Source organism: Castor canadensis, chromosome 16 (genome assembly GCF_047511655.1).
Source record: "Castor canadensis chromosome 16, mCasCan1.hap1v2, whole genome shotgun sequence".
NCBI lineage: Eukaryota > Metazoa > Chordata > Mammalia > Rodentia > Castoridae > Castor > Castor canadensis.
This window is the reverse complement of record NC_133401.1, coordinates 27585984-27608679: the sequence shown is the minus strand read 5'-3', so window position 1 is coordinate 27608679 and position 22696 is coordinate 27585984. Positions and strand designations below refer to the sequence as shown.

Below are 22696 nucleotides of genomic sequence, written 5' to 3'. Positions count from 1 at the left end.
AATTTTTTAGGTGTCTTACCTATCCTCACCCCTCCCTTGTGTGCTCTCGCTTTTATCATGTGCTCATAGTCCAATCCCATTGTTGTGTTTTCCCTTGATCTAATGTCCACATATGAGGGAGAACATACGATTTTTGGTCTTTTGGGCCAGGCTAACCTCACTCAGAATGATGTTCTCCAATTCCATCCATTTACCAGCAAATGATAATATTTCATTCTTCTTCATGGCTGCATAAAATTCCATTGTGCATAGATACCACATTTTCTTAATCCATTTGTCAGTGGTGGGGCATCTTGGCTGTTTCCATAACTTGGCTATTGTGAATAGTGCCGCAATAAACATGGATGTGCAGGTGCCTTTGGAGTAACCTGTGTCACAGTCTTTTGGGTATATCCCCAAGAGTAATACCAACCCTTCTTAAACTGTTCCACCAAATACAAAGGGAAAGAGCACTGCCTAACTCATTTTTTGAAGCCAATATTACTGTTATCCCAAAACCAGACAAAGACACCTCCAAAGAGGAGAACTACAGGCCAATTTCCTTAATGAATATCAATGCAAAAAACCTTAATAAAATAATGGCAAACTGAATCCAACAACACATCAGAAAGATCATACACCATGACCAAGTTGGCTTCATCCCAGGGATGCGGGGGTGGTTCAACATATGCAAACCTATAAATGTAATACAGCATATCAATAGAAGCAAAGACAAAAACCACTTGATCATCTCAATAGATGCAGAAAGAGCCTTCAACAAGTTCCAACACCACTTCATGATAAAAGCTCTAAGAAAACTAGGAATAGAAGGAATGTACCTTAACATTGTAAAGGTATATATGACAAACCTACAGTCAACATTATACTTAATGGAGAAAAACTGAAACCATTTCCCCTAAAATCAGGAATGAAGACAAGGGTGCCCACTCCTATTCAACATAGTACTGGAATTTCTAGCCAGAGCAATTAGACAAGAAGAAGAAATAAAAGGAATACTATTAGGTGAAGAAACTGTCAAAATATCCTTATTTGTAGACAATATGATCCTATATCTTAAAGACCCAAAAAACTCTATCTAAAAACTCTTAGACACCATAAGCAGCAATTGCAAGGTGGCAGGATACAAAATCAACTTACAAAAATCATTAGCTTTTCTATACACCAGCAACAAACAAACTGAGAAGAAATATATGAAAACAATTCCATTGACAATAGCCTCAAAAAAATCAAATACCTAGGAGTAAATTTAACAAAGGATGTGAATGATCTCTACAAGGAGAATTACAAACTCTTGAAGAAAGAGATTGAGAAAGACTACAGGAGATGGAAAGATCTCCCATGCTCATGGATTGGTAGAATCAACATAGTAAAAATGGCTATACTACTGAAAGCAATCTACATGTATAATGCAATTCCCATCAAAATCCCAATGACTTTCATCACAGAGATTGAAAAATCTACACTAACGTTCATTTGGAAACACGAATAGCCAAGGCAATACTCAGCAAAAAGTACAATGCTGGAGGTATCATAATACCTGACTTTAAACTATATTACAAAGCAATAGCAATAAAAACAGCATGGTACTGGCACAAAAACAGACATGAAGACCAGTGGAACAGAATAGAGGACTCAGATATGAATTCACACAACTATACCCACTTCATTTTTGACAAAGGTGTCAAAAATATACAATGGAGAATAGACAGTCTCTTCAACAAATGTTGCCGGGAAAAGTGGTTATCCGTCTGCAAGAAATTGAGTCTAGATTCATGTCTATTACCTTGTACTAGTATCAACTCAAAATGGATCAAGGACCTTAATATCAGACCTGAAACTCTGAAGTTACTACAGGAATGAGTAGGAAACACTCTGGAACTAATAGGTATAGGCAAGGACTTCCTCAATACAACCCCAGCAGCTCAGCAACTAAGAGAAAGGGTGGACAAATGGGACTTCATAAAACTAAAAAGCTTTTGCACAACAAAAGAAATGGTCTCTAAACTGAAGAGACCACCCACAGAGTGGGAGAAAATATCTGCCAGCTATACATCAGACAAGGGACCGAGCTTAAGAAACTAAACTCTCCTAAAATCAATGAACCAATTAAGAAATGGGCAACTGAACTAAAAAGATCCTTCTCAAAAGAAGAAATTCAAATGGCCAAAAAACACATGAAAAAATGCTCACCATCTCTGGCCATAAAGGAAATGCAAATCAAAACCATACTAAGGTTCTACCTCACCCCTGTTAGAATAGCCATCATCAAAAACACCACCAACAACATGTGTTGGTGAGGATGCGGGGAAAAAGGAGCCCTTGTACACTGCTGGTGGGAATGCAAGCTGTTGCAACCACACTGAAAAAATTTTGGAGGCTTCTTAAAAATCTAAACATAGATCTGCCATATGATCCAGCAATCCCACTCCTGGGGATATAACCAAAGGAATGCGACACAGGTTACTCCAGAGGCACCTGCACACCCATGTTTATTGCAGCGCTATTTACAATAGCCAAGATATGGAAACAACCAAGATGCCCCACTATTGATGAATGGATCAAGATAATGTGGTACTTGTACACAATGGAATTTTACTCAGCCATGAAGAAGAACGAAATCTTATCTTTTGTAGGTAAATGGATGGAACTGGAGAACATCCTGGCTGAACAAGATCAGCCAGGCTCAGAAGACCAAAAGTCTTATGTTCTCCCTCATATGTGGACTTTACATCTAGGGCAAATACAGCAATGTGGTTGTACTTGGATCACATGACAAGGGGAGAGCACATATGGGAGGTATAGGAATAGGTAAAAAACCCAAAACATGAAAGCATTTGATGTCCCCAGTCCAGAGGAACTAATACAGAAACCTTAAAGTGACAGAGGTTAACATGAGCAGGGGATTAAGAACCAGTGTAAAGATCGGTTAGTGATGAATCAACATGGGTTGTAACACATTTGTACATGAAAGCAATGCTAAGAGTCTCTTTGTATAGCTATCCTTAACTCAACTAGCAAAAACAGTATGTCTTCCTTATTATGCTTATATCTTTTCTTCAACAAAATTAGAGATAAGGCCCGAACAGGTTCTGCCTTGATGTGAGCGTGGGGAGGGATGGAAAGGATGGGGAAGGGAGGCAGGGAGGAGAAATGATCCAAACAATGCACTCACATGTGAATAAATGAACAATTAAAAAAAAAGACTTTCCCTTGAGAAGAGAGAATTTCAGGGACATCCTGGATGCAGAAAGATGTGTAGGGAAGTGTTTCCCTGAGGTTAGCCACCCAGGCCATGAGAGGCTCCTGCAGCCATGGGCCAAAGGGGCTCCACTATTTTTCATTCTGGAGACAGAGGTTGGCATCAACTATGTGTTGTTGGTTTTGAAGGGATGTAGATTTTAACAGTAGTAGATTCATGGAGGCTTCCACAGAGATTGCAAAGGAAAGTATGGGAGACCAACCAATGTATACCAAGTTCAGAATCCTTTCAGGAAGCTTTTGTGTTAATGACTCCTGAAATTTTGAAAATAATACAAAAAATACAATGGAGTTTGAAGAGGTGGAGGTTCCAGGAATGTGGAATGTCTGTCCAGAAAAGCTGCTGGCAACAATTAGAGCCAACCTTAGATTGGAGTATGTAATTATCTTTTTGCTTTTCCAGGGACTTACAGTTAAGAGTTTTCCTTGAGTCCCAGGTGATAATTTTAACTTGGAATTTTTGACAACATTTGAGCTGCTGAGGCTTTGGAGACTTCTGGAGATGGAGGAAATGATTTTTATGTTATATTTTGAGAATATTGGGATCAGGAGTGAGATATTATGTTTGAATATGAAATTTCATTAAGGCTCATATGTTGAATACTTAGTTGTATTTTTGGAGGTGGTGGAAACTTCCATGGGTTTGGCTTAGCTAGAGAAAGTATGTCACTGTTTTGTGCCTTTGAAGATTCTATGTGGTCCGCAGTCTCTTGCTCACTCTCTGCTTCTTATCTGCCTTGAGGTGAGTAGTCTTTGGTGTATGTTCTGCAGTCATCTGTCTCTTCATAGGTCATAATCAACAGAGCAAACACTTTGAACTGAAACCTATGAAACTGTGAGCCAAAGTAAATCTTTTATCACTTAAATGTTTTGATCAGCATTTTGTAACCATGATGCAAAACTCATTAACATACCAACAATTCAAGAGTCTTACTAATTCCTGGATAAATGAAGTTTCATGACCATCCCAAGGATATAAAGGCCTCCAGTCTAACAGAATAGAGATGATTGCCCATAGGGAGACTTTTTTCAGGACATAATCCTTGAGAGAGGCATGTCAAGGGATTTTTTTCCCCTTTTAAACACATTAATGTGGTGTGATTGACACATAGAGAGCTGTTACATATTTAATGTTCTGTGTTAGACTTTTCATCATGTGACTAATACCAGAACAAGATGATTTAAAGGTGCAATGGTATATTTTGACTCCCGATTTCACTAGATTCAGTCCATGGTTCCTTGGTTCCATGGCTTTGGGCCTGAGGTGAGACCAAACATTGTGACATAAACCTGTGGTGGATTAAAACTGCTCACCTCATGCCTGCCCAGAAGCAGGGAGAGAGGAATGAGTTGGGCACTGGATATACTCAAGAAGTCAAACCTCCGGCATCCCATTTTCTGCAACTAGGTCCTCTGGTCCCAAAAGTGTATAAACACTGCCATCAATATTTGAATCCACCAATGCATGAACCATAGATTAGACCAGAGACCTCATTTTCCTCATATTCTCCAAAACTCAGTTCTGAACATTTCATTTCAGACTATGACTTTAGCACATGAGACGTTTGGGACTTTTCATACCCAGGGTATTTCATGAACACATCTTGATGAGTTCCTGGATTAGTACATGTCTGCGATTCTCTCTTCCTCAAGGCCAAATCCATAGTTTCCCAAAGCTTACTCCTACCCCTTTATGATTGTTGTTGGTTTTGTTTGCAAGAATGCTAAAATTCCTGTTAATGGGAAATTTTAAGTGTACAATAGATTATGGTCAGCTGTGAGCAGGGAACTGTGTGATCAAGGAGTTTCTCTAACACAGCATGAAATTTTGAGTGTACAAAATGGTATCCTCAAGCTAGATGACCATGGCTTACATCTATAATTAGCTACTTAGGAAGCTGAGAGCAGGCGGACTGCAGTTGAAAGGGAACTCAGGCAATTAGTTTGTTATAGCCCATATTCAAAATACAAAAGTAAAATTGGCTGGATGTAGAGCTCAAGAGGCATAGTGCTTGCTCTGCAAGCATGAAGCCTTGAGTTCAAACCCCAATCCCACCCCCCAAAAATGGTATCATTGGCTGTGGGCACGGGGTTGCGCATTAGATCATGGAGTTTGTCTGACAGATCATGAACAGGGATTGGTCCTCACAGAATATAGTTGGTCCTGCACTCCTCACCTCCATGTTCTCAGTTCTGCTTTCTGCCTGTCGCCTAACCCAGAGCAGTTTCTGTGTTCCAGTGAGTTCCGCATAAGAGCATTGTTCTTTCTGGATCCATTTCACTTTCTTCTCTATAATGCCTCCTCTGCTCTCTCCAGCAGATATGCAGGTTCTAATGGATAGCATTAAACCCCTCCCTCACATTTGTACCTGTAAGGTCAGTGCAGGAAGTGTACAGAGGAACTTGTCCCCAACTCAGGCATGTGTGTCATCATGGGAAGATTGACAGGCAGAGCCTGGTCTTGTGCAAGAGCAGCTTTCTTTCCTGTTCAGTGTCTGATGTCACCATGCTATATCATGGGTGCTGGGTCCCTCTCTGTTACTTCCCTTGGGTGTGTACCCTTGTGAAGCCTTGGTGACCAGGTGGCTGTGGTGCATGTTGAGATCTGATGGGGGCACTGTCATGGCCCCTAAGGTTTCTCTGCTTCTTGGGCTTGGTGAGTGCTACAGGGGACATTAGTTAGTGGGTGGAGAGGTAAAATAAACAACACTAAGGTTAATTACCCATGTTATTCTCATGGAAGTCTTTCTCTGTGATATCCTGGCCAGGTTGATGGTAGGAATCACACCATCCTCCCATTTTTCTACCTGGACATGTGTGGTACTACCAGGTCAGGGGGTGAGATCTGTACATTGAAGGGCAAAAATCTCTCACCAGGTTTTTCTCTGTTTCAGTGATTTATCTGGAGCAGGGGACATGGGCAGATGAGGATGAGTTCTCCCTTTTGTGTCCTGGACAGGTCTGTGTTTGGCTTTGCTGAGTGTGGGAGTAGCTTTAGCATCTTGAACTGATCCTGAGTTGGAAGCTACACTGATCTGTCATGTACACTCTCCACTTCACCCTTGGTTCTTGCTGTTGTATCCATTCTGGTGTGGATTCTACCCAGTGTGTTAATACTGCCCAGAGGACACACAGCTGTTATGGATATTGATAATGCAAATTCAGAGGATGGGGACACTTCTGTCTTTGAGGATAAGGACATCAGTGTTTGTGTGTTTTCTATTTCCACCTGCTTTCACTGAAGCTACTTCCATGTTTATTACAGATATGAGCTCCTGGGTAAGAAACTTCATTCACCAGACAGTTTTGATGTAAATGTACACCTTGGCTTTTGCTGATTCTGTCACCTTCATCAATCTGGTGTTTGGCACTGACTCCAATTCCTCGTCTGTGTGATCTCAAAATAGTGGAGTGTTGCTCAGTACAGACACAATGCACATAAAGGAGTATGCAGTGCTTTCCTCTAAGGATTTACCATGCAAAGTTTGCAATTGTGTAACATTCATTGTATTTTCACATCGGAAGTCACTGTTCTCAGCACTTTATATAAATGCTATTCAGTTTTTTCTTGTAACTCCTAGAGCTAAGTTCATATTTTTTAGACAAAAATCTGGCTATGTAATCAACATGGCTTCAAATTGATGATATGTCAGCCTTAGCCTCCTGAGTGGTAAGGTTACAGGCATGTGTCACCACACCCCATTGCATTTATTCTGAATTAGGATATGCTTGGTCCCGGCTATGACCACAGATTGTTGTGTGTACTGGACACGGGACCTTGAATACCCAGAAATGCCCTTGGCCTCTAACTGAAGGAAAATAGCATTTACAAATGGATCATTTAAATATGTGCTTTGTTGGAAGGATGTGAATGGTAAGGGTAGAAAGGCATTGGTTATATGTTTTGGGGAGGTTGCAGTGGGAGGTGTTTCAATACCCTGTGTTGGAGAAATAGCCTGAGGGGGGAGGCTAGAAGCACATGGGGGGAACTACCTTGCAGAGAGGATTTGTTGATCATCCTGACGTAATCTTGACTGTGGTCAGTATGTGTGCAGTTATGGGAATGGGTGAGATATGAGGTCACACTCAGGCCACACAGAGCCTTGTTGACCAGGCACAGTGTTCACATGCTTTGTAAATGATAACAGGGACCCTGGAGACTATGAGTAGAGGACTGATATTTTATATAGGACCCAAGTCCTCAGTGTGAGAATGGAAGTGGGGAAGTGTTAGGGCTTATGTGAAAGGAAAAAAAGTCAGATATAGACTAATGATGCAGTGATATACAATGTCTCCTGGCCCCATCATTAGAAACAGTGTAGTGATAATATGGTCCACCCACAGGATTCACTTTCAGGCTGGATGAAGAGGATAGAAGCTAGTCAGTACAGTGCCGAGGAAAGAGTTATTGCTACATTGGTGGGGAAAGCTGTGAAGGTTAGTTGTTTTGAATTTTCAGGGAACTCAATTTAGAGAATAAGTAGAACATCCCATTGGAGGTGTCTTTATGGTTGGGTGAACTAGTATGGTGTCCAGATAAAGGTTGAGTGTGTATGTATGTTTGTGTGTGTCTGTACTTGTGTGTGTGTGTGTACGTGTGTGTGTACATAGATGACTTGCAAATTGGTAGACACACAGAAACAGGTGGTAAATACAGATGGTGACAGAAATATAGTCAGATGCTTTGATAGATTATGATGATAACAGATGATAGATAAGTGATAGATGATTGAGGGTATTGGCAATGGTCCCAAAATGTGTATTGGCACAAAAGAGAAACTAATTGAAGGACCGAGCCCAAGGTCACTCCACAGTGTAGTGCTTTGAAAATGACAGGAAACGGCCTAGGAAATGGAGACAGCATGTTGAGGAGAGACAGGATGACTGTGGCTCTAGGAAGACAGATGAAGTCTCATGTTGCAGGATGAGTGGTGTCACATTGAAGACACATTCAGGTCTCAAAATTACCCCATCTTCCTGGTGAAGAGCAGAAATCCCTCCATTGCAAGAGTGAGTTTTCTGGTATTCACTCTCAGGAATCACAGCTCATAACCTGTGCTCTAATACTTCACAACAAGTTTAGCCATTTTAGGACCTCTTGGGAACAAGGACTTCATGACATCAGATGATTTGGTTCTAATTCTGTTTCCCTCTAGAGTTATCACCCAAGTCCTCCATCTGGGCAATGCCAAGTACAGTGATTCCACAGGGAGTTCTGGGACCATCTTCTGCAGTATTCCTGCAGGGGTGACAGCATTGTGTCTAAATCATGCACAACTCAAACGAAGCTCATATGATTGTAATCCACAGGGAGACCAGAAGGTGGCTGAGTTCTCCTTCCTGCATGTTACAGTCATCACTGCAGGCATTTACCACTGTGACTACTGGAAGCACGATATCTGGTAGGTTGTAGTGGACCATTGGAGCTGGTGGTGACAGGTGAGGGATAGTCCAAGGACACTGTCATGCAGCCTTTGATCTTGCTGCCCATTTCACTGGGTCAGATGTACCAATTACAGGCCCTGCCCTGTATCTTTGCCTCCTGTGTCTGGGTCCCATCCTCCCTCTGTTCTGACCTTGGTCCCAGCTTCATTCAGACAGGTGGCTACTACAAGTTCCAGAGGAGAATCACTTGGAGACAGATTCCAACCATCTCTGTACACAATAGCCACATTTCTTGTCATGAAAATAATCCATGCATGTTTTCATTCTTATGATTCCTGTAAGTTAGCAAGGAGTAATTCCTTTCTTGGCTTCATCCTCCCTTGGTCATGACAGACTATAAGAATGCTGAGTTATTTTAATTATGTTTTTAATAACAAGATTTGTTCTCTTCCAGATGTCTACCCTGTCAAACTTTCTCTGACTGCTCATCTCTGACTGGCCATCTGTCTCCAGGTGGCCTCAGGAGGAAATGTGATTCTCATCTGTGACACATTTTATCTCTCTGAGATCTTCATTCTGTGTAGAGACAGAGGAACTTCCTTCCCTCAGGACTGTTCAAATCAGACCCACAAGACATTCCTCATCTTCCCTGTGAGGTCATCCCATGGGGGGACCTACAGATGCTACGTGTCTAAATACAACTGCCATGTCTGGTCAGTGCCCACTGACCCCCTTGAACTTTCAGTGACAGATGAGTAAGTTCTGGTACCAGCACCTTCACCTTGTCTCAGGGTTGTCCTAAGGTGTTTCAGATGAGGCAGTTTTACTCCAAGTGTCTGCCTGCTATTCTGTCCCACAGCTCCTGACTAAAGTCACTGTATTTGATTTATAAATCAAATTGAGATGCTCAATATGCAATTTGGTGTAGAAATAACTAATTTTTGGGGGGAAAGAGATGTCCTTGCCTGTCTGTGAAAGAGGCTCTATGATCTAGTGGTAGCTCTTGGGAGCTAGCATAACAAATGAGATTGCTCAGTGACTGCTCTATCACCTCCTGAGTCCCTCCCTCAGCCCATCCATCTTTTATGGGCTGGTGACAGCAGGCACATTGTTAACTTGTGGGAAAGGTCAAAAGTGTCTCTGCTAGTTTATTGAAGATGCCTCTCTGGATCACTGAGTCTTCTACAACATTTAGTGGGTGAGGCTGTGACTACAGTGCCTCTGAACACTTCCAAGTCCAATGGAGATAGCAGAAGGGAATTTATAGAATGCCCAAGAGGAATTTATGGTAGGAACCTGTAGAGCTCTGAAGCAGGGAGGCAGCTCAGACTTCTTGGCAGATGGGGGTCTAGTTTTGCAAGTCTCATCTTTTTCTTTCTTTTTTTTTTCATTTTTCTTTTATTATTCATATGTGCATACAAGGCTTGGTTCATTTCTCCCCCCTGCCCCCACCCCCTCCCTTACCACCCACTCCGCCCCCTCCCTCTCCCCCCCACAATACCCAGCAGAAACTATTTTGCCCTTATTTCTAATTTTGTTGTAGAGAGAGTATAAGCAATAATAGGAAGGAACAAGGGTTTTTGCTGGTTGAGATAAGGACAGCTATACAGGGCATTGACTCACATTGATTTCCTGTGCGTGGGTGTTACCTTCTAGGTTAATTCTTTTTGATATAACCTTTTCTCTAGTTCCTGTTCCCCTTTTCCTATTGGCCTCAGTTGCTTTAAGGTATCTGCTTTAGTTTCTCTGCGTTAAGGGCAACAAATGCTAGCTAGTTTTTTAGGTGTCTTACCTATCCTCACCCCTCCCTTGTGTGCTCTCGCTTTTATCATGTGCTCATAGTCCAATCCCCTTGTTGTGTTTGCCCTTGATCTAATGTCCACATATGAGGGAGAACATACGATTTTTGGTCTTTTGGGCCAGGCTAACCTCACTCAGAATGATGTTCTCCAATTCCATCCATTTACCAGCGAATGATAACATTTTGTTCTTCTTCATGGCTGCATAAAATTCCATTGTGTATAGATACCACATTTTCTTAATCCATTCGTCAGTGCTGGGGCATCTTGGCTGTTTCCATAACTTGGCTATTGTGAATAGTGCCGCAATAAACATGGATGTGCAGGTGCCTCTGGAGTAACAGTCTTTTGGGTATATCCCCAAGAGTGGTATTGCTGGATCAAATGGTAGATCGATGTCCAGCTTTTTAAGTAGCCTCCAAATTTTTTTCCAGAGTGGTTGTACTAGTCTACATTCCCTCCAACAGTGTAAGAGGGTTCCTTTTTCCCTGCACCCTTGCCAACACCTGTTGGTGGTGGTGTTGCTTATGATGGCTATTCTAACAGGGGTGAGGTGGAATCTTAGCATGGTTTTAATTTGCATTTCCTTTATTGCTAGAGATGGTGAGCATTTTTTCAAGTGTTTTCTGGCCATTTGAATTTCTTCTTTTGAGAAAGTTCTGTTTAGTTCACGTGCCCATTTCTTTATTGGTTCATTAGTTTTGGGAGAATTTAGTTTTTTAAGTTCCCTGTATATTCTGGTTATCAGTCCTTTGTCTGATGTATAGTTGGCAAATATTTTCTCCCACTCTGTGGGTGTTCTCTTCAGTTTAGAGACCATTTCTTTTGATGAACAGAAGCTTTTTAGTTTTATGAGGTCCCATTTATCTATGCTATCTCTTAGTTGCTGTGCTGCTGGGGTTTCATTGAGAAAGTTCTTACCTATACCTACTAACTCCAGAGTATTTCCTACTCTTTCTTGTATCAACTTAAGAGTTTGGGGTCTGATATTAAGATCCTTGATCCATTTTGAGTTAATCTTGGTATAGGGTGATATACATGGATCTAGTTTCAGTTTTTTGCAGACTGCTAACCAGTTTTCCCAGCAGTTTTTGTTGAAGAGGCTGCTATTTCTCCATCGTATATTTTTAGCTCCTTTGTCAAAGATAAGTTGCTTATAGTTGTGTGGCTTCATATCTGGATCCTCTATTCTGTTCCACTGGTCTTCATGTCTGTTTTTGTGCCAGTACCATGCTGTTTTTATTGTTATTGCTTTGTAATACAGTTTGAAGTCAGGTATTATGATACCTCCTGCATTGTTCTTTTGACTGAGTATTGCCTTGGCTATTCGTGGCCTCTTGTGTTTCCATATAAATTTAACAGTAGATTTTTCAATCTCTTTAATGAATGTCATTGGAATTTTGATGGGAATTGCATTAAACATGTAGATTACTTTTGGGAGTATCGACATTTTTACTATGTTGATTCTACCAATCCATGAGCATGGGAGATCTCTCCACTTTCTATAGTCTTCCCCAATCTCTTTTTTCAGAAGTGTATAGTTTTCCTTGTAGAGGTCTTTCACATCTTTTGTTAGGTTTACACCTAGGTATTTGATTTTGTTTGAGGCTATTGTAAATGGAATTGTTTTCATACATTCTTTTTCCGTTGCTCATTGTTAGTGTATAGAAATGCTAATGATTTTTCTATGTTGATTTTATATCCTGCTACCTTGCTATAGCTATTGATGATGTCTAGAAGCTTCTGAGTAGAGTTTTTTGGGTCTTTAAGGTATAGGATCATGTCGTCTGCAAATAGGGATATTTTGACAGTTTCTTTACCTATTTGTATTCCTTTTATTCCTTCTTCTTGCCTAATTGCTCTGGCTAGGAATTCCAGTACTATGTTGAATAGGAGTGGCGAGAGTGGGCATCCTTGTCTGGTTCCTGATTTTAGAGGGAATGGTTTTAATTTTTCTCCGTTAAGTATAATGCTGGCTGTAGGTTTGTCATATATAGCTTTTATAATGTTGAGGAACTTTCCTTCTATTCCTAGTTTTCTTAGAGCTTTTATCATGAAATGATGTTGGATCTTATCAAAGGCTTTTTCTGCATCTATTGAGATGATCAAGTGGTTTTTGTCTTTGCTTCTGTTAATGTGGTTTATTACGTTTATTGATTTTCGTATGTTGAACCACCCCTGCATCCCTGGGATGAAGCCTACTTGGTCGTGGTGAATAATCTTTTTGATGTGTTGCTGAATTCGGCTTGCCATTATTTTGTTGAGGATTTTTGCATCAATGTTCATTAAGGAGATTGGCCTATAGTTCTCCTTTTTGGAGGTGTCTTTGCCTGGTTTTGGGATAAGTGTAATACTGGCTTCATAAAATGTGTTTGGCAGTTTTCCTTGCCTTTCTATTTTGTAGAACAGTTTAAGGAGTGTTGGTTTCAGTTCTTCTTTAAAGGTCTGATAGAATTCAGCAGAGAATCCATCAGGTCCTGGACTTTTCTTTTTGGGGAGACTCTTGATTGCTGCTTCAATTTCATTTTGTGTTATAGGTCTATTCAGGTGATTAATTTCCTCTTGGTTCAGTTTTGGATGATCATATGTATCTAGAAATCTGTCCATTTCTTTTAGATTTTCAAATTTATTTGAATATAGGTTCTCAAAGTAGTCTCTGATGATTTCCTGGACTTCCATGGTGTTTGTTGTTATCTCCCCTTTTGCATTCCTAATTCTACTAATTTGGGTTTTTTCTCTCCTCATTTTAGTCAGGTTTGCCAGGGGTCTTTCGATCTTGTTTATTTTTTCAAAGTACCAACTTTTTGTTTCATTAATTCTTTGTATGGTATTTTTGGTTTCTATTTCGTTGATTTCAGCTCTTATTTTTATTATTTCTCTCCTTCTATTTGTTTTGGGATTTGCTTGTTCTTATTTTTCTAGGAGTTTGAGATGTATCATTAGGTCATTGATTTGGGATCTTTCAATCTTTTTAATATATGCACTCATGGCTATAAACTTTCCTCTCAAGACTGCCTTAGCTGTGTCCCATAGGTTCCGGTAGGTTGTGTTTTCATTTTCATTGACTTCCAGGAACTTTTTAATTTCATCTTTTATTGCATTGATGATCCATTCTTCATTAAGTAATGAGTTATTTAGTTTCCAGCTGTTTGCATGTTTTTTGTCTTTACTTTTGTTGTTGAGTTCTACTTTTACTGCATTGTGGTCAGATAGTATGCACGGTATTATTTCTATTTTCTTATATTTGCTGAGGCTTGCTTTGTGCCCTAGGATATGATCTATTTTGGAGAAGGTTCCATGGGCTGCTGAGAAGAATGTATATTGTGTAGAGGTTGGATGAAATGTTCTGTAGACATCTACTAGGTCCACTTGATCTATTGCATATTTTAGATCTTGGATTTCTTTATTGAGTTTTTGTTTGGATGACCTATCTATTGATGATAATGGGGTGTTAAAGTCTCCCACAACCACTGTGTTGGCGTTTATATATGCTTTTAGGTCTTTCAGGGTATGTTTGATGAAATTGGGTGCGTTGACATTGGGTGCGTACAGATTGGTGATTATTATTTCCTTTTGGTCTATTTCCCCTTTTATTAGTATGGAATGTCCTTCTTTATCTCGTTTGATCAATGTAGGTTTGAAGTCTACTTTGTCAGAGATAAGTATTGCTACTCCTGCCTGTTTTCGGGGGCCATTGGCTTGGTAAATCTTCTTCCAGCCTTTCATCCTAAGCATATGCTTATTTCTGTCGGTGAGATGAGTCTCCTGTAAGCAACAAATTGTTGGATCTTCTTTTTTAATCCATTTTGTCAAACGGTGTCTTTTGATGGGTGAATTAAGTCCATTAACATTAAGCGTTAGTACTGATAGGTATGTGGTGATTCCTGCCATTTAGTTGTCTTAGTTGTTTGAAGGTTTGATTGTGTGTACCTAACTTGATGTTACTCTCTACTGTCTTGCTTTTTCTTTTCCTGTGGTTTGGTGCTGCCTGCCTTTTCATGGTTAAGTTGGGTGTCACTTTCTGTGTGCAGGATCCCTTGCAGAATCTTTTGTAATGGTGGCTTTGTGGTCACATATTGTTTTAGTTTCTGCTTATCATGGAAGACTTTTCTTGCTCCATGTATTTTGAATGATAGCTTTGCTGGGTAGAGTATCCTGGGGTTGAAGTTATTTTCATTCAGTGCCCGGAAGATCTCACCCCACGCTCTTCTTGCTTTTAATGTTTCTGTTGAGAAGTCTGCTGTGATTTTGATGGGTTTACCTTTGTATGTTACTTGTTTTTTCTCTCTTACAGCCTTCAATATTCTTTCCTTAGTTTCTGAACTTGTTGTTTTAATGATGATATGTCGTGGAGTAGTTCTATTTTGATCTGGTCTGTTTGGTGTCCTGGAGGCCTCTTGCATTTGTATGGGAATATCTTTCTCTAGATTTGGGAAATTTTCCATTATTATTTTGTTGAATATATTACGCATTCCCTTCACTTGCACCTCTTCTCCTTCTTCGATGCCCATGATTCTCAAGTTTGGTCTTTTGATGGAGTCAGTGAGTTCTTGCATTTTCTTTTCACAGGTCTTGAGTTGTTTAATTAGTAGTTCTTCAGTTTTTCCTTTAATTACCATTTCATCTTCAAGTTCTGAGATTCTGTCTTCTGTTTGTTCTATTCTGCTGGATTGGCCTTCCGTTTTGTTTTGCAGTTCTGTTTTGTTCTTTTTTCTGAGGTTTTCCATATCCTGGCTGTTTTCTTCTTTATTGTTGTCTATTTTTGTCCTGAGTTCATTTATACATTTATTCATTGTGTTCTCTCTTTCACTTTGGTGTTTATACAGTGCTTCTATGGTTTCCTTTATATTCTTCTTTTGCTTTTTCAAATTCTCTATTTTTATTGTCTTGGAATTTCTTGAATGTCTCCTGTACATTTTGGTTGACCCTATCCAGTATCATCTCTATAAAATTCTCATTGAGTACTTGTAGTATGTCTTCTTTTAAATTATTCTTGTGGGCTTCATTGGGTCCTTTGGCATAGTTTATCTTCATTTTGTTGGAGTCTGGATCTGAGTTTCTGTTCTCTTCATTTCCCTCTGGTTCCTGTACTAATTTTTTGCTGTGGGGAAACTGTTTTCCCTGTCTTTTCTGTCTTCCTGTCATTGTCCTTGGTGTTGTTACTGTCCCTGTACTGTGTGCAATTAAGTACTTTCTAGCTTGTAATAATAACAATGGTAATATTTAGAATGGAAGAGTGAGCTGAGATGGAAAGCAAGAAGTTAAAGAAAAGGGGAAAACAAATATACAGACAAGAGGGAGAAAGCAGAACAAGGTATCAGACAAGAGAGTTTCAAAGGTATAAACAGGGAGTGTTAGTGTACTAATTGACAGTAAGCTGAACAGACATTAGAGAGACAGAGAGAGGATTGAAAATCAAAGATAAAAAAAATAAAAAATAAGTAAATGAAAGTAATATCTATATATAAAAATGAATTAAAATAAAATGGAAAATAGAAAATTAAAAAAAAAAAACCAAAAAACTTCCAAGTTTATATGCAATGCAGTTTCAGTCTTAATAATTTGGGTGTCCGTCTCAATCTCCAGTCCTGGAGTTGGTGCCTCAGATGTTGTTCTGTAGTTGTGTCATCAAAGGGGATGCATAAAGTAGAACAAAACTACACACTCACACACACACACACACACACACACACACACACACACACACACACACACAAAAGCCCCACCAAGTGTCCCCAGTTCAAATGCAATACAGTTTCAGTAAGTTTTTCGGCTTGCAGGTATAATTCGGTTGTTCTCTCATCAAAGGTAGGGAGAAAAAGAAAAAAAAGCATCTGGAGACAGTTCTGAGAGTGATATCTGCAACTGTGGCTTGCCTGCCTGCTGCTCTCAGCCTGTAGCTGGCAGCGTTATTTATGCAGATCTCTGGGGTGAGCTAGCACTCACCTGGTCCCACAGGCTTTGTTTGCTCAGAGTTCTCCTGTGCGGGAGCCTCTGCTACAGGCTTTCCCCTTTCCAAGCACTGGGAAAGGTGACACTGCCCCGCGTTGTCAGGCCTGCGTGTTTATTTACAGTTCATGTGGGAGTTGGGTCTTCCCCCCTCTCCTCTGAAGTTTTCCTCCCACTGCCACTTTCAGAAGCTTTCCTGCTCCTGCTTACTGGGCAGTGCTGCTGCTCCTGCCGGCCGCCATGTTCGTTTACAGTTCACGTGGGAAGTGGGTCTTCCCTCCTCTCACAAGCTTCCCTGCTTCCGCCAGAGGCTCTCCGGCCTGCCCGGCTTGTTTATTTACAGTCCCGGGAAGGATTCCCTTCCCCCAATCTTCAGCGCTCAGGGCGCCCCACCCTCTTTCCAGCATGTCTTAACTGTTCTTATTGCTTATTACTCAGTTTCTCTTTTTTTCCTGGGTGGAGGTCAGTCTGTCCAGGGGGCTATGCTGCTCTGGCCCAGGCTTGTCTGTGGGGCTACCGCAGTACCGTGAAGCTCACCTGGTCCGCGTCTTCCCAAGCCGTATGGGCGCCGGCCACTGGCGGCCCCGGGGGCCCTCCTCGTTTCTCCGTTTAACGTGAAGTGGAGATTCTCTGCACCATCATCTTTTTCTGTTAGCTGGGACTTTTCAACATTTTTGGGAGGAGATATATTCCAGGCAGGTGGAGGTTCAGAGGTCCATTCTGAGAATTATAGGAAATTGTGAGAGTGTACATGGGTTAAGAATACAAAGATGGACTTAAGTAGGCAGGAATCCCAAGGAAGAACTGTCAGGGATAGGGTAGAGTGCAGTATAGTGACTGGAGTTTGTATATGGGCAGCTGGTGGGCATGTGTGTTAGGTGGTCTGAAGATAATTCAACATCTGCTTCTGTGCAATATTGTTGATGACTTTACTTTTATTGGTGCAGTCAAAACATCCCCAGGAACTTCAGAGTTATGTATCCAATGGAGTCTTGGTCATCTATCTGCTCAGACACCCAGTGAGCATCTCAACAGAGCTATTGTTGACTAATATCCAAATGCCTTCCTCATAATTTTCCACCCATCCCAGTAGTTAACTTTTGCCCTCTCTAATGAGCTTCCTTCAGTGATCCTCTTTTCCTGTCACTACACACTTGCTCTGTCACCAAATCAAATCATTTCTATCCTTAAAATATCCCTGAAATCCAGGCCCTTCTTTAATCCACCATCAACAAGTGTCATGCCAAGATCGACAGCCACCCTACTACCTTGTTCTCTAGTTACCTTTCCACGTCCACCTGGCTTCTGAAATCCATTAACACACAGAAAACCCAATCTTTATTTAAAACAGCACATTACTCATGGCTAGTCAATCCCTTTGTGGGTCATTATTGCCTTTGACCCTTCTGTGTAGCTTCTCACAGTCTTCATTTTCTGACCATGACAACCCCTCCTGATCTCTGATCCATATCAGGGAACAGCCTCCCTGTGTATCTCACTTATCCTTTCTGCATGTCTGTCATTCTGTCTCTCTCTTATCTCTAATCGTTGTTTCTGTTTTTACCACTGCCTGAGAGTAATACCCCATGTGCCTCAGAGACCTGTGGTTTTCTTATCCTTTGGGTCTCATCTTCCCAAATTAATCCATTTGTGATTCTTTTTGGGTTTGTTTGTAAGAACGCTGGGAACTCTGTTTATGGAAAATTTTAAATGTACAATAGAGTATGGTCAGCTATAGGAAGTGGGCTGGGTAGTAGCCAGGATGGGAACACTTCTGCCTTTTGAAAATAAGGACATCAGTGTTCGTGTGTGTGTGTTGTTTTTTTCCTCTTGTTTTCACCTGAGTGACTTCATTATTTTTTAATGATATCAGCTCCTGGCTAAGAAACTTCATTCATCAGGTGTTTTTTGTTTTGCTTGTGGCCAGACTTTGTTGTGTGTACTTGGCATAGGGCCTTGAATATCCAGATGTCCTTGGGCTCTAACTGAAGCAAAATAACTTTAATAAATGAATCATTATAATATGTTCTTTGTTGGAAGGAGGTGAATGCTAAGGGTACTAAGTCCTAGATTTTGTGGAAGTTGCAGTGGTAGTAGTGGGTTAGAGAAACCCACTGGGTAACCCTGGGTTAGAGAAATATTCTGAGGGAGAGGCTAGAGCCATTTGGGGAGAAAGACCTTGAAGGGAAGAGGAGCTGACTGTCCTGACATGATCTTGATTGTGTTCAGTATGTGTACAGTGATGGGAAAGTGTGAGGGATGAGGTCAGAGGTCACACTCGGGTCACACAGAGCCTTGTTGATCAGGCACAATGTTCACATGTTTTGTCAGTGAGTGAAGGTCCTGGAGGCTATTGGTGGAGGACCTAATTGATCCTGTTGTTTATATAAGACTCAAGGCCTTAGTGTGAATGTGAGAGTGGGGAATGGGTTATGGCTTATGTAGAAGAAGACAAAATCAGACATAGACCAATGATCCGATGATACCCAATGTCTCCTGGCCCCAGCACTAGTTATACTGGAGGTGATAAATCAGTCAACTCACAGGACTTTTGTCCAGGCTTGGTGGGAATGAGGAGAAAAACCAGTCTGTACAGTACAAGGAAAGATAGTTATTCCTACATTGGCAGGGAAGGCTGAAGGTAAGTTAGGTGTTTTGAATATTCCAGGAGCTCAATTTTGGACATAATTGGAACTTACCATTGGAGGTAACTGTTTTATGGTTGGGTGAACTAGTATGGAGTCCAGATGAAAGGTGTGTGTATGTGTATGTGTGTGTGTGTGTGTGTGTGTGTGTGTGTGTGTGTGTGTGTGAGTGTGTGTGAGTGTGTGTACATAGTCAATTTGTGAATCTGTAGACATCCACAAACGGAAACAGGTGAAATATATATGGATAGGTGACGAAATATACTCACACTTGATAGATTATGGAGATAGACATATAGCAGATAGGTGATAGGCAGATGATAGAAGGTAGAGTGTGTATTTGCAGAAAAGAAAAACTAATTGAAGGACCCAGCCCAGGGACACTCCACAGTGTAGTGCTTTGGAGATGACAGGAAACAGCCTAGGTAATGGAGACAGCATGTTCAGTGCAGTTAGGAAGTATGTGGCTCCTGGAAAAAGTATGAAAGTCTCATGTTTCAGGTTGGGTGGTGTCACATATTGAAGACACATTCAGGTCTCATAAATGACCCCAAATTCTAGATGAGGGACAAACATCCCTCTAATGCCAACAGCTACTATTCTGATGTGTAGTGCCCAAGATTCACTCACAGGGGTCACAGCTCAGAACCTGGGCCCTAATTCCTCCCCACAGGTTAGCCACTTTAGAGCCTCATGGGAACAAGGGCCTCTTGATATTAGATGATTGGGTTCTGCTTCTGTTTCCCTCCAGGGTTATCACCCCAGCCCTCCATCTGGGCAGTGCTGAGCACAGTGATTCCACAAGGGAGTTCTATGACCATCTTCTGCAGTATCCCTCCAGGGGTGACAGCATTGCATCTAAATCATGCACAACTCAAAGGAAGCACATATGATCACAATCAACAGGGAACCCAGAAGGTGACTGAGTTCTCCTTCTCCATTGTGACAGACATCAATGTAGGCATTTACCACTGTGACTACTGGAAGCATGATGTCTGGTTAGGTTGCAGTAGACCATTGGAGCTGGTAGTGACAGGTGAGGGATAGTCCAAGGACACTGTCATGCAGCCTTGGATCTTGCTGCCCATCTCACTGGATCAGATGTACCAATCACAAGCCCTGCCCTTTATCTTTGCCTCCTGTGTCTGGGTCGCACCTTCCCTCTGCTCTGAGCTTGGTCCTAGCTCCATTCAGCCAGGTGGCTACTACTGCATCAAAGAGAAGAGCCACTTGGAGACAGATCCTAGCCTTCCCTATACACAGATAGCCACATTCTGGTCCTTGTCATAGAAATAATACATATGTGTTTTTATCTTTATGCTCTCTAAGTTAGCAAAGAGTGATTTCCTTCTTGGCTTCATCCTCCCTTGGTCATGTCTGATTATAAGAATGCTGAGTTATTTTAATTATGTTTTTAATAGCATGGTGTATTCACTTCCAGATACTGACAATGTCAAACCTTCCCTGACTGCTCATCCAGGTTTCCAGATGGCCTAAGGAGAAAATGTGACTCTCATCTGTGACACACATTTTTACTATGATATCTTCATTCTATGTAGAGATGTAGTTGATTCCTTCCCTCAGAATTGTTCAAATCAGACCCACAAGACATTCCTCATCTTCCCTGTGAGGCCATCCCATGAAGGGACCTATAGATGGTATGTGTCTACTATATACAATCTCCACATCTGGTCAGTGCCCAGTGACACTCTTGAACTTTAAGTCACAGGTGACTTCTAATATGAGCAACTTTACCTTGTCCCAGGGTTGTCCTAAGGTGTTTCTGGTGAGGCAGCTTGACCTCATGTGCCTGTCTGCTATGTGGTTATTTTGGTTGTATACCATCCCACTACTCCTGCTAAAGTCTGTATTTGCATTATAGGCCCTGAATATTGCTGTGCTCATTATGCAATTGGGGGCAGAAATAGTCAAATTCTTTTGGGGGAGGCCTGTCCTTACCTGTCTATGAAATAGGCTCTATGATCTAGTGGGATCACTAGCCTTTGGGAACCAGCATAACAGGTGAGATACTGCTCAGTTACTGCTGTATCACCTCCAGAAGCCCCTCCCACAGCCCATCCTTCTGTATGTGGGTGGGTGACAGCAGGCACATTGTGAACTTTTGGGACAGAAAGGTCAAAAGTGTCTCTACCAGTTTCTCCATTCAGGATGGCTTTCTGAATCCCTGTGTATTCTACTACATTAAGTGGGTGATTCTGTGACTCTAGTGCCTCTGTTCAGTCCCCAGTCCAAAGGAGAAAACAGAAGGACATTTACTGAATACTCAAGAGGAATTTATGATCAGATCCTGTAGAGCTATGAAGGCAGGGCATCAGCTCAGCCTTCATGTTGGGCATGGGTCATATTATGTAAGCCTTATTTTTTCCAGTTAACTGGGACTTTTCAGGGACTTGGGGAGGGGATATGTTTGAATTAGGTGGAGGCACAGAGGCACATTCTAGGATCTGTAGGAAATTATGAAAATGTGCACAGGTTAAGGATGGAAATATGGACACCAGGAGGCAGGAATCCCAAGGAAGAAATGTTAGGGATAGGGTAGTGTAGGGCATGGTGCATGACTGGAGTTTGTATATGAGCAGCTTTTGGGCACAAGTGTTGGGTGGTCTGACATATTTAGACATCTGCTTCTGTGCAATATTCATTGATGACTTTTAACCCCAGTAGCTTCATAGTTATGTATCCAATGGAGTCTTGGACATTTACCTCCTCAAACACCCAGTGAGCATCTCAACAGAGCTCTTATGGACAAATATCCAATGCCTTCCTCATACTTGTCCACCCATCACAGTGGACACCTTCTGTCCTCTTTAACGAGTGTCCATAAATGATCCTCTATTACTGTCACAGTCCACAATCTCTTCACCAAATCAAATCATTTGTATTCTTAAACATCCCTGAAAGCCAGTCTGTTTTTTATCCCATCATCACCAAGTGTGGTACCAAGATCCCCCAACCATCCAGTTACCTTGGTCTATAATTGTCCCTCCACTTCAACATGGCATCTTCAATGCATTTGTCACACAGAAAACCCATTTTTTTCTTGGAAACAGCACAGTTCTCATGGTAATCATTAAGGTGTTCTCCATGTGCTTCTTATGTTTCTCACAGGTGACACATGAGCCATTGGCTCCATGTTAAGTGTTGTTTCTTTCCACCAGAGTCTTCACTCTCAGATTACAGAACAGAGAGTGTCACCTGGTTGAGTGTGGCTGGCCCTATCCTGCTTGCCCTTGGATCTGTATTGCTGGACACTTGGAAGAGCAGAAGAAGACTGAGAAGTGCATCCAGAGAGCCCTAGGGCAAGTGTCTTCCATATTCTTTGTAGTCTTCATCAAAATGCTGGAATAAAGAATCTTAAAGGTCTTGTGGTCTCCCCATTCTGTGTTCAGTGTCTGGAAATGGGGTTGATTCCTCATGATACGGCAGGGATTTCATGACTCATGTACTGTGCTCGGAGGAGAGGTTCCTATAGTGCCAGAGCTTTGTCTCCCTTTTATCTTCTTGATACTCTGTGACTTCATTGTGTGATGCCCTTTTCTCTCTTATGAATCCTTTGTTGATCTTTTTGCACAGCAGTGTTTCTTCTTCCTCCTTCTCTGTTCTCCTTATCTCACTCTTTCCTGTTCCCTCATTACACTT

General features: G+C 41.4%; 1 long non-coding RNA gene across 3 annotated transcripts; it reads left to right on the top strand.

The window, feature by feature from the left end:
- The first annotated feature begins 5809 nt into the window (after positions 1–5809).
- On the top strand, positions 5810–22414 carry LOC141418104 (uncharacterized). 3 transcript variants are annotated; one of them, XR_012442756.1, is made up of 5 exons: positions 5810–5914; positions 8569–8660; positions 9098–9398; positions 19788–20694; positions 22216–22414. It is a non-coding gene; the product is annotated as an uncharacterized lncRNA (long non-coding RNA). The 3 variants fall into 3 exon arrangements; XR_012442757.1 differs by lacking the exon at positions 19788–20694; XR_012442755.1 differs by lacking the exon at positions 22216–22414 and having other exon boundaries at positions 19788–22206.
- The last annotated feature ends 282 nt before the right edge of the window (positions 22415–22696 follow it).